The sequence below is a fragment of the Crassostrea angulata genome, chromosome 9 (assembly GCF_025612915.1).
Source record: "Crassostrea angulata isolate pt1a10 chromosome 9, ASM2561291v2, whole genome shotgun sequence".
NCBI classification, from domain to species: Eukaryota; Metazoa; Mollusca; class Bivalvia; order Ostreida; family Ostreidae; genus Magallana; species Magallana angulata.
In genome coordinates, this window is record NC_069119.1 from 29,659,905 (window position 1) to 29,671,698 (window position 11,794).

Below are 11,794 nucleotides of genomic sequence, written 5' to 3' on the forward strand. Positions count from 1 at the left end.
TAAATAAGTTAAACTTAAATAAGTTAATATTAATAGAGAGGTCAAAGCTCTAGTTTGTGTTTGACCAGATTATTTCAAATACATTTTATCTTGTTTGAATATTGTTTTGATGAATTTCGAATTGAGAATATTCTTCGAGAATTCTTATATGGTAATAAAATGATGTTATGAAAACATTATAATTGTTTTTGTTTTCAAAAAACCTAGTATTTTGATAAAATTCACAGGAGTTTTAAAACACAAATTAGGTATTTCGGGGTTTTCTCAAAATACTGGATTATTTATAAATTAAAAACTATTGCAACATTTATTTCACTAATTAATTGCCCTTATTTTTGTAACATCATATTAAAAAAAATTCGCAACAAAATTTAACTAATTAACTTTCACAACATCGTCTTAAACGGATGTGTGATAAAAAAAAATTAACAACGTTCTTCAAATTGATTGTTCGTATTGTCCTAGAATTATGTAAAAGCTTGTCTAGTTGTATGTTGTTGTGTTTTTCAACTGAACATATCGAATCTTTGGAACAATTCTTCCAGTTTTTAACATTTATTTTACATTTTATACTCTTTTAAAAATTGGTATCAAGAATTTTGTCGCCATTGTACTTTGCATAACTTTTCCTTAAGGCCTGAGTAGTGTTTTCTGATGGTGAAAGGGTTGCATGTTGATAAGTCATCAATGAAGAAATGGTTTGTATTTCAAACAACTATGTCGTAGCAAAGGGAATGGAGTGCTTTGCACACAATATACATTTTCTTAAGTTATCTAATGCGCGGTTTTATAAAATTTATGTACAATTCATACATATAAGCTGTCGAATGTATACATGTACACTGATGTAGCCTAAAAAGAATTTTTGAAAAATTTATTTAATTAAAAAAACCGCATTAAGTCGTATGGACGTTTTCCATATCAAGTAAAGGAAGTACTACATACATTTTGTGTTGAATTATATTACATCTAGCATCCTTAATTGCAACTTACTTACAGATATTTACTAACCGTGAGTATACAGGAAGTAAAGCATACATGTTTTGCCATAATCATGATTACGTATTACACAATGAAATGGCACTTATAGTCATTTTAAACTTCACTTATTTTGCAAATACATGTACGGGTTATTAAGTATTTTTAATTGGGTTTTTTCATCACTTATGGGATTGACAAATGTCGTATTTGGGATTTTTGGGTAATGTGGAACGGGGCACCGTTTATGTTTAATGGGATTATATCACGGAGAAATGTCTGTCGATTTCATTATAACTTCCTAACGAAAAAGATATAAAATATGCACATATTGTAATCTTTTGTTAATATTATATATTATTACACCTCTGTAAATATTTTCTATGTAAAATTACAACAAATAAACATGCTCTTCTATCTAACCATGCTATTCTATCTAACCGTGAAATAGTTTCTGTGCTATCTACCCATGGCTAATAGTCATCGAAACTATTCACCGGCGGCATTCGATTTCCCTCCTTTTTAAACTCGGAACACCTCTGACGTAACCTGATCGCTACATTCAATTCAAAGTCTGATAACTCGTATTTGTTTATAATTTTAAGAGTCTGCATCGCCGACAAACAAAGTTTTCTCTGGTATAACAAAATACCAATTTACTGACTATTCGGACGATAGCAAGTTTATTGTCCCCCTCAACAGCAACTCTTCCTTCGGTTTCGCCTCATGAAATAGTTGCTGTCTTGGGAGACAATGAACTTGCTATCGTCCTCATAGCCAGTAAATAGCTATATGATTTATATTAAGTAACGTTTACTGTCGAATAAAGATAGAACACATACTATAATCAAACGGGGACAATGTGCGAAAAAATCATTTAAAGGGTATCATTTACCACACTTTCCTCTCTAGTACATATACAGGAAGCATTAATCCATAATCTGATGAATAAATTTCTTTTATTTCATTTACTTTCACTAACCCTTAAGACTAAAAAACTTATAAATACCTCTACTGCACCTAACAAGTACGGATATTAGTTTTGGATTATTATATAATAAAATTTTTGAAGACGGAAGGAAATAACTTTCTCCCTTAATTTTTAATCAAACATATCGTACATACGTGTTTTCAATTTTAAATTATGTTCTCAATTATCAGTTACAATTTTCACAATATAATTAGTTATGTAATTTTTAATTACATATATGATATTTAGGGCAATATGGTATTGTTTATTAGAGAAAAATCCAAATATTTTTAAGCTTTAAATGTTTTACCATATATTTCTACCAAACTTCTCATCTTAGTGAGATAAATGCAGCCTCAAAATTGCCACAACCATCGAGTCCTCTTAAGATGGGAGCAGAGTTTAATCAATGCTTTGCAAAATTTCTAAAATATAAATTTGAATGATAACTTGAGGCATTTTATTTCACTTTTATACTACTCAAATGGTTATCTATAGCTTGTTTATACATGTGAGTGCTTTACTTAGTACGTTCAAGTTCAATGTTTTAAAACTGTAGTAAGTATCTTCCGGTAAATCTGTTACAGGAATGGCCTTAACGGAAAGGAAACACTTGTTTATTGCATGTACTAGTCAGATAAAGCATCACTGCATTTATTTGCAATTGAATGTTAATGTCTGCAATAAAACCGTGTACGCATTGCAGGACAAGGAACAAGGATAACGAACGCGTTGATTGAGGAAACCCAGTCCAATCATATTTATTAATTTGGTGTGATCATTGCATTTTTATCACAATTCAGATAAAGTTCAGAATATGGTGACTTTGTTTATAACTCTTTTGATACTCCTCCAGTTGTCGGTGAAGGTATCTATGCAAACCTGTGATGGGTAAGTGATATTGATTCTCTGTCGATGACGGTTTGAGAAACGTAGTAACGCAAACATTTATACATATGTATTATTTGATATTTTTGCAGAATAAATGGAACAAAGTGTTGTTATGGGTACAGGTGGGATCTTTCACATAGTACATGTATACGTATGTATATTCTAATCAGATACCTGTAATTATTGATAGAAAGTTGTGTATAATTTGATTGATGTATTATTAAGAGCAATTGTAAAATAATAACAAATTCATCAGATTTTAGAAATCGTTTATTTAGCATGTGATCATGGATTCATTGGGATAAACTGTGACATCAAGTGTCGATATCCATTTTATGGAAAGGACTGTCAGTCTAAGTGTGACTGTGATGTCCAAAACTGTGATTATGTCAACGGTTGTACACAGCCTACAACAAGTAAGATACATTATCATTTATCGATGATTAGCATAATTTACGTTTAGTCCATGTTATATGAAGTCTATATTCGATAAGAATAATCAATATTTTGATTAAAAAGCGTAAAATAAAATTTCTCTGCATTTAATTACTAGGTTTTTTGTTACAGAATATAAGGTTCAATCTACAATACACACAAACGACAAGACCGCTACAAAAGAGCAAAGTGAGATCCATAACGTCAGTAGTGATAAAGGTAATTTAAAATAAGTTTCTGTTTGAATCAGTAATTATTTGTCTGCATTGTGCCCATTTGTGTACATTTTGTTTTGTTCAATGATATGTCATTAAAGAAGTGTCTATATTTGTGTAAAATATGTAATAAACAATGTCTGAAGATTAGATCTTAAAGTGGAAAGGGACAGTTTGTATGATATAATCGTCATTATTATTTTAAATTAGTTTTTTATTAAGGGAGATTGAGATTTGTTTCATTTGAGGGATTACGTGTGCTGCCTATATTCGTGTATGATTATCATGATTACCGTTAACTTATGTTATAGAATAATAAAAAGATCGTGGTAATAAAAATGCGAAACAATAGCAATCTTAAAGTTACAGACGGGTATATTAACAGGAAAAATTATCTTGATATAACGTAATAACACATTTATTGTCGTTTATTTCAGATATTTCTAATGTTTCGACAGACACTACTAAGAATTTTACTTACCCTGTTTATGAAACAAAGAAAACAGAACCTAAAAAGATCAACACTCTCATGTTTGGTATAATAGGACTAATGACAGTTTCATTTATCATATACATGATGTATCTTTACACACGACTATTAGAAAAACGCTTAGTGAATTCAATCTCTCAGTTTAGGTGAAATAATAAATAACAAAACTCATCCATTTTATAACCATAATCTCTTTTAAGGACAATATCTAAAAAATAAAAGTTGCGTACAGGTGAATGAAATTCCAGATTTGAATTGTTTCGATGATGCTTCATAATAATAGCTTTAATTAATTGTATTAACATTATGTTCCATTCTAGTAACCACATTTTTCATTTCTCCAATATTCTTTGAAGGCCGGAAAGAGAGAGAAACGATTCGTCAAATCAATAATGACGTCATAATGGTTCTAGCATCAAAAAGACATTCTGGAATTAAATGTCAGATCTAGACCCTAATTTCGAGTTGAAAACCGTTATTTGTTGTTGACAAGATTATTTCAAATACAAACCCACAATTCACACGAGTGAAGAAAGGTAAAATTGATGATTTCGGCTTCTCCTCAAGATATTTGATCAGTTATTTATAACTAGCAGACACTTCCTTTATCTCAATTATAAATTACCCTTTAAATTGTAATGTCATAATGAAAAGTATAGCAATAGCAATATAGTCACTTAAACTTTCCAAACATCTTTTGTATCTCTAACATTATTTCATGAACGAAAGATCGAACATTCGCTTTTAAAATTTGGTACTTTTGGAGAATGCTGAAATCCTTTCGACGGTGTCACCACTTAACTTTGCATAAGTTTTCCACAGAGCCTTAGTAATATTATCTGATAGAAACAGTGTTGCTCAGTCCTCGAAGAAGAAGTGGTAAGGAAGTATTTCATACAACATGTCAACGAGAAGGAAGTGTTTTGCACACAAGATATTATTTTTTATTTTATCAAAACATAATATATGTTCTGAATATAACAATGAACCAATACTGGTAAAGTAACACATGATTTATCTTAAGGTATCCGCTGTTGTATGTATATCATTCTTTCATGAAAATATTTCTACAACTCGTCTTCTTCTCAAATTTGGTTTTACATATGTTTGTAATAAACTGATTATTTAACAATAAATGCAGAGTTAATGCTAAAAAAATAAAGATTAAGGGTTTTACAGAAGAATGATATCTTGTGATTTATAACTTCTTTCACCTTAGTTGGGTTTATCTTTGCTTTCTCACCACCTTCAAAACTTTAGATAAAATGTGACGTTCTGAGTATCAATAATTATCATAAAACAAAACTTCTTTTATACGTGCATAATTTTTATAAGAAAAGCAAAATATTATTTATAATATAGTATCATTCTTGTGTCGTTTAATTGCACACACTTACATGTATGAGTGTCGTCAATGAGCATTTATTGTTTGTATGAAAATCTGATGGATTGGAACTTTTTTTTTTTTTTTCTTTTTGCTTTTTGTTTGTTTTTTTGAAAATTAGGAAGAGAAAAAAAATGATGGCAGCTTCTCGACAAATGCATTTGTGTAGATTTAATTTAATTTCAATTAAAACATGTTTTGACTGTATGTGGTAATAAACTGCTGAACATCACGGATGGATACCTTCAGAGAATGACACAGGTGTGTATTGTAAAAGGGAAACATACATGAGTGTGCTTTTCACAGCTTTCACGAAAAATGAATTTGTAATAACACCACTGACCTCATAATACCAACTAAAAGGGATATGTCTTGTCTGCATTGCGAGTTTAACAATTAGTCTGACAACTAACTCCACAATCACACGAGGATCGGGAGTAAATTTCATGAAATGATTACTTTGTACAGTGTTTAATTCTTTATAAATAAAAAAAACATAGATTTTATAGAAGTATATCCATCATTGTTTTATAAATTCCATGCATATAGCAAGAATATAAATCGCTACCATACTGGGTTTTTTTTAACATTTTCAAGTGGAACGATGGTTGTTTCGGTATTTTTATAATCGGGTCAACGTTAATATATCGTGTTTAAAATGAAAGCTTAATAAGTGAACAATAATTGGTGAACAAAAGTTTCAGTTGTTTGTAACCTCTGGTTGATTAATGGATTTAGGCCAATTTAATTATGCATAATTATTTGACTTGTCAACCTCGCGATTTTCGCTCCACACTGAACAATGGTTGGTTTTGACTATTTGTTTTTTTTTTCTGCTTGATAAATTATTTTTGTTAAGTATCCGACTTTTCAACATCGTGATATTCGCATCTTGGTCATTTTTTCAGAAAATGATACATACCATTTCGATATTTTAGCAAATTTATCAATATTAAATTCAATATAAAAAAGTATCAAGACAATGGTGAATTTTACTCATTTAATTGCTTTTCGAGATGAATTAGAGCTGTATGTGAACATTTTCACAAATATTATAAGTGTAAAATATTATATAAAAACATTTTTTTTTGAAGGACGTTAAAAATCCTACTATCACTTGCCTAGATTATCTACATGTTCGTCAATCTTAACCCCCCCCCCCTCCGCCCGCCCAGCCATAACTGTTTTCATGAGTTTAATGTTTGTAAAGTTGTTTATCACAGTTCTACACAAATCATATGCATTTTGCTGTTCAATGAGCCTCAGTGTATTTGTTAGCATTAAATGTACCATTAACGAACAGTGTTCTAAATCAAAATTCCAAAGGAAAATTACAAAATTCATACAAAACAATCTTTTTCTTATTTAAATGTTTTATTTTTAGGAAAGAAAATTAATTCTTTTGTAATAATTAGACAAAACCCTATAACTGTAAGATAATTGGTTCGTGTTGAAATTATGTTCATACTGTAATAGCTAAAATATTTGACTAATCAGTTTCTAAAATATATTTCTTCATATGAAATTATTTTCATACTGTAAAAGCTAGGGTATTTGACTTATCAGTTTCTAAAATATATTTCTTCATATGGCATAAACTTTGTTGCATTTGAATATACTAGCCAGTACATTTCTCATGACACAACTTTGTAATACTTTCTTACTGTTTTAGTATATTGATAAGATTGACAAATATTGTATTTGTTTAATAATCTTAAAATATGTTGGTACAAATGCACCCATTGTGTCTGGAAACAAATTGTTCATGAATGTATTCTGAACATTGCTTTCATTTCTTTGTTAAGTTTCTTGATCTGTGTACAGTAAATAAATGGGTTGACCGCTGAGTTTGAGGCAGAAAAGCAGATAATCAAAAACATATCTAACCGCGAGGAGACCCCCTTGAACCCAATAACGATAGAGGGTACGATAGAAATCATGAAGGCGATGAGTATCAAGGTCACAACCTTCATTGATTTTACCATTCTTTTTCTCACTCGATTATTTGAGTTCGAGTTTACACCAATAATCGTCATGTTGTGCAATTTATATATCTTCCATAAAGTAAGAAGGTAGAAGAAAAAAGCTATACTTAGAACTAAGGTTTGGAATGACCCAAACACAACTGCGTATATGGTTTTTCGTAATAGATAGTTCAAATCACATCCGTGCATTAAGAAATAATAAACAAGCACGTACAAAACAATAGAGACAACCCACGTGACACTGAACACAATGTACTTCCTTTTACCGTTCCATAAAAGATGATTTAACCTATTTTCAGTAATCACTAGGTACCGATTTAAACTGATTAATATCGTCTGCAATATTGACATTTGATAGGTTGCACCACTGACAATATTCAATATAGTGCACGATAAATGAAGGTTTCCATCGTTTGAGTCATTGTTCGGCATCAGCACTGTTCCATACATAATGAGAATGACCCCAAATATGAAATCACAGACTGATAACGAGATTACAAGATTGTAATGTGTGTTGTCTCGGAGACTTTTATTTCGAGTGGCTGCCAGTACAACCATAAGATTCTCGACAGTAGCCATAACCCCTAGGGTGGTTAGAATGAGTTTTTCTTCTATCTCCATTTATAAGCTTCCGAAACGCTGCCGTTGAGGGACGATGTTGTATACTATATATACGATGTTTGGAACTAAAATATATATATATATATATATATATATATATATATATATATATATATATATATATATATATATATATATATATATATATATATATATATATATATATATATATATATATATATATATATATTACTTTCGTGCGGACCTGTTAAGGATAAATCAGTGAAAAATTATATCCTGCGTACAATTACAAAAACCGAACAGATTTATTTTAAAAAATCATTTTACAAAACTTTTTGTTTGTAATTAATAAAATCTATTTTGTTTAGCAATTCATTTCTGTTTATCTTATTTATTAAATCAATACACCATGTTTTGTCAATAAAGGTCAAGATCTCGTCAATGATTTCAGGGTGCCGTTTTATTACTAGATCCACTGGGACTTCATGCTTAATATTATACATAATTTTCCTACATTTTAGACTATAAAGAAATGATGTAGAGAAACATTTTCTTAACTTCAAATTGAAATATGATAGTAATACAGATACCTATGTTGAATTCATTATCACATTAACGGGACTTCAACACATTTGAGCTAAAAAGAAATACAATTTATTTTTCAATTTTAGAGTAAAAAATGGTTTGTTTTTGTTTGCGAGCTCTAATATTTAGGAATGCATCTAATCAGTTTACTTTCTTTCTCACGAGTCAAATTGTCAAGGAAATGGCATTTCCATACTTTACATTATTTGTAAAAAAAAAATATACAAGTAAGATCCGAGCTGTGTTTACAAAACAAAAAATTATTACCCCTGAATATTCTGATAGCTTGACTTCTAGTATTCAAATTTTGGTCAATCATTCAAAATGCACAAGTAAAGCATTTTATGCATAAAAGATGAAAAATAAAACTTTGATCTAAAACCGTGTCCAAGTCCCTTTAAAGAATTCGAACAGATCGAGGACATTCTATATACCGGTTTTAGATAGACTGTATGCGTTTTAGATAAATTTCATTCGTCAAAAATCTTTAAAAATCCTCCGTTTGTTCCCGTGTTTTAAATTCAATGAAATAAACAGTTTCAAACATGACCTGTCATTGTGTTATTCTTAAAATTCGGCCCCAACACATCTGTTACCCTTACGAGGCATCAATGAAAGAATTGTGTCTTAATTTCAGAAATCATTTACTTTCATTTACTACATCTTGATCTAAAGTTAGATTAAATAGATTTTTTAAAACTAATAGTCAGATTTCATTGAAGAAAATATACTTACCGTTTATAGTATCAGGTACATTTAAAAGTGGCAAATACTGAGCATCAATATACAGATTTTTTTTAAAGCTTTCTTCCTTCAAGCTCAATTATTCTTTATATTTGCTGACTATATAGCTTTCAATTTCTCGGAATCTTGATATAAGCGCGATTACATTAGTAATTTTCATTTTCTTCCCTTTTATTAAAAAAGAAAATCAATCAAGCTTTAGAATGTAAGACGAAACTTCAAAAATGTTTATTAAACTTCAAAAATATCAAATCTTCCTTTAATCTTCGGTTTAATTTGTACATTTTGAATGAAAATTGCATATACATGTATTATGTGTTTCATTTCATGTTCATAAGAGAAAGGACACTTCTTTATATTCCCGAAGGAATTATATTCTGATATTGATAGATGAACTAAGCAGAAATCTAAAGAATATCTAATGAATTAAGAAAAAAATATCCTGATTTATTTAGCATAGTAAACTAGCATGTAACAAATGCAACAATTAATAATTAATTAAATTGTAAACTTTGTGATTCCGTGTTTATTATGAATTTTCCTAAACATGAAATATACTTTAACAGACGATGAATTCTAGTAATATGATAACTAGTTTTAGTTTTTGAGCACGGCAAAATAAAAAAAAACCACTAAAGCAATGTTAAAATGCACATATTTTCTAAAAATCTGCTGATAAACTCAAAATTATTTTCAACAAACTATTGTAATTTGTACATCATCATTTTACGTTTCAAATGTCAAGTGATGTTTTGGCAAGGGAACTAGTAGGATCAGATGTTTGTAAGATGGCTGCAGTCACTTAAAGTTTTTTAATCATATACATCTGACAATCAAAAATACTTCCACAGGATAAACATTAATCGTGTTAGTGATGGAGTTCAAACTCAAACGTGATCAAAATTTGACTGAGTGATATAGCTCTGCAATTTACTAGATTTTTCATTGAACTGAATGCCACAAGTTTACTGTAAATTTCTATGTATTAATTTGATTTCTTGTTGGTTGAGTTTTTTTAATTAAAATCAAAACAAACAAATATATTTTTTTTTTATTTACAAATAAACAAAATTAATATTCTTGTGATTTATACACGTAAATGTATAAATGTATAATCTTTTCTCAACAGTTTAAAAGCTAAAAAATATATAAATTATAAAATGACTGCAACAAATAGGTGCATTTTGATATGAATATTTATTGATCTTTTAAATTGCATACTTACAGTCTAATATACTTATTTGTATTTATGTATCATTGGGCTCATTGTAGAAAGAAATCAGGAATCATTCTTTGGGTATTATGGGATGATCAAATACGGTTGGGTTAATCAAATCCAATAATGTCCAAAAGAATTTATGATAGATTTGATCACGCCATATCGTATTTGATCACATCATACTATCTAATTAATAAATTCCTATTACCTATATTCATATAATTGTCATCCATTTTACGATTATATATTAAAATAATCATTGATGGACTGTATTGAACTACATAACTATATTGAACTATATGTACATTGTCAACCTTACAAAATCGATTCGCAGTGATTTACAGACATAGACACTTGAGATTGTTAATACATCACAAAAAAATTCAATAGATACAAAATTTAAACGAGCATAAAAACAGAGTTGGAAGAGTGTACGACTGTTATTTAAAAAGAAACAAAAATGATAAACTGCCTTGTACGAGTTCATAAGGAAATTCAGGTGTGAATACCTAATTTTTTTTCAATAAATTAGATGTAACATTTACAAGTGTCAATGCTCGTATAAAATCTGTAGATTGGTTTTATTCCATATAATTCAATTCTTTATCACCACGAACGGAAATTGAGACAAATTTACATAAAAAAATAAAAATAAAATCTACAACATTTCCTCGCGACGCCGTTTTCAGATCCAGCGATTGTGACGTTATCAAAAAGATTTGCGCAAAATAGACTTTTCTGATTTACCAAATAAGATTGCATGTTACAAACAGATATTGAATGTAATTTATTTGATGCATGTTAAAAGAGTCTGACTGGTTTGACTTGAATTCACATATTGATATGTTTTTCATATATTATGATATCTTTCTTTGATCAGATCTCTATTACTGTGGAATCATTTTTATTCGTGGGGGGTCAATGTTCTTGGGTAGCCAAATTTTTCCTGGTTCGTAGGGACATAATTTTGTTGGTAGAAAGTTGGGGATAATTTTAATAAATATTAAACAAATGCTTGTATGTGGGGATGTAAATTCGTGGGCAAGGGTTACCCACAAAAGCCACGAACATTGGTCCTCCAAGAGCAATGATGATTCCACAGTATACTAAACATATGTTTTCATTTTGCCGTCAGTTTGCCTAAATGGCATGTTTTATCTCCACGTGGGTGTTGATTTAAGTAATAATTTAATCAGTTAATCAGTAAATAAAGCTTTGCTTAGGTTGTACGAGATAACGAAAGACAACCGAAAACTCTGCAATATTGTTAAACAGGAACCTTTTAGAATTAAGTCTCTTTTGTTGTTGTTAACAAG

The 11,794-nt window shown here is 29.5% G+C and overlaps 1 long non-coding RNA gene across 1 annotated transcript; it reads left to right on the plus strand.

Moving 5' to 3' along the window:
- The first annotated feature begins 2,875 nt into the window (after nucleotides 1-2,875).
- On the plus strand, nucleotides 2,876-4,480 carry LOC128162886 (uncharacterized). The gene is made up of 4 exons (XR_008240723.1): nucleotides 2,876-2,990; nucleotides 3,118-3,255; nucleotides 3,407-3,493; nucleotides 3,927-4,480. It is a non-coding gene; the product is annotated as an uncharacterized LOC128162886 (long non-coding RNA).
- Nucleotides 4,481-11,794: the final 7,314 nt, after the last annotated feature.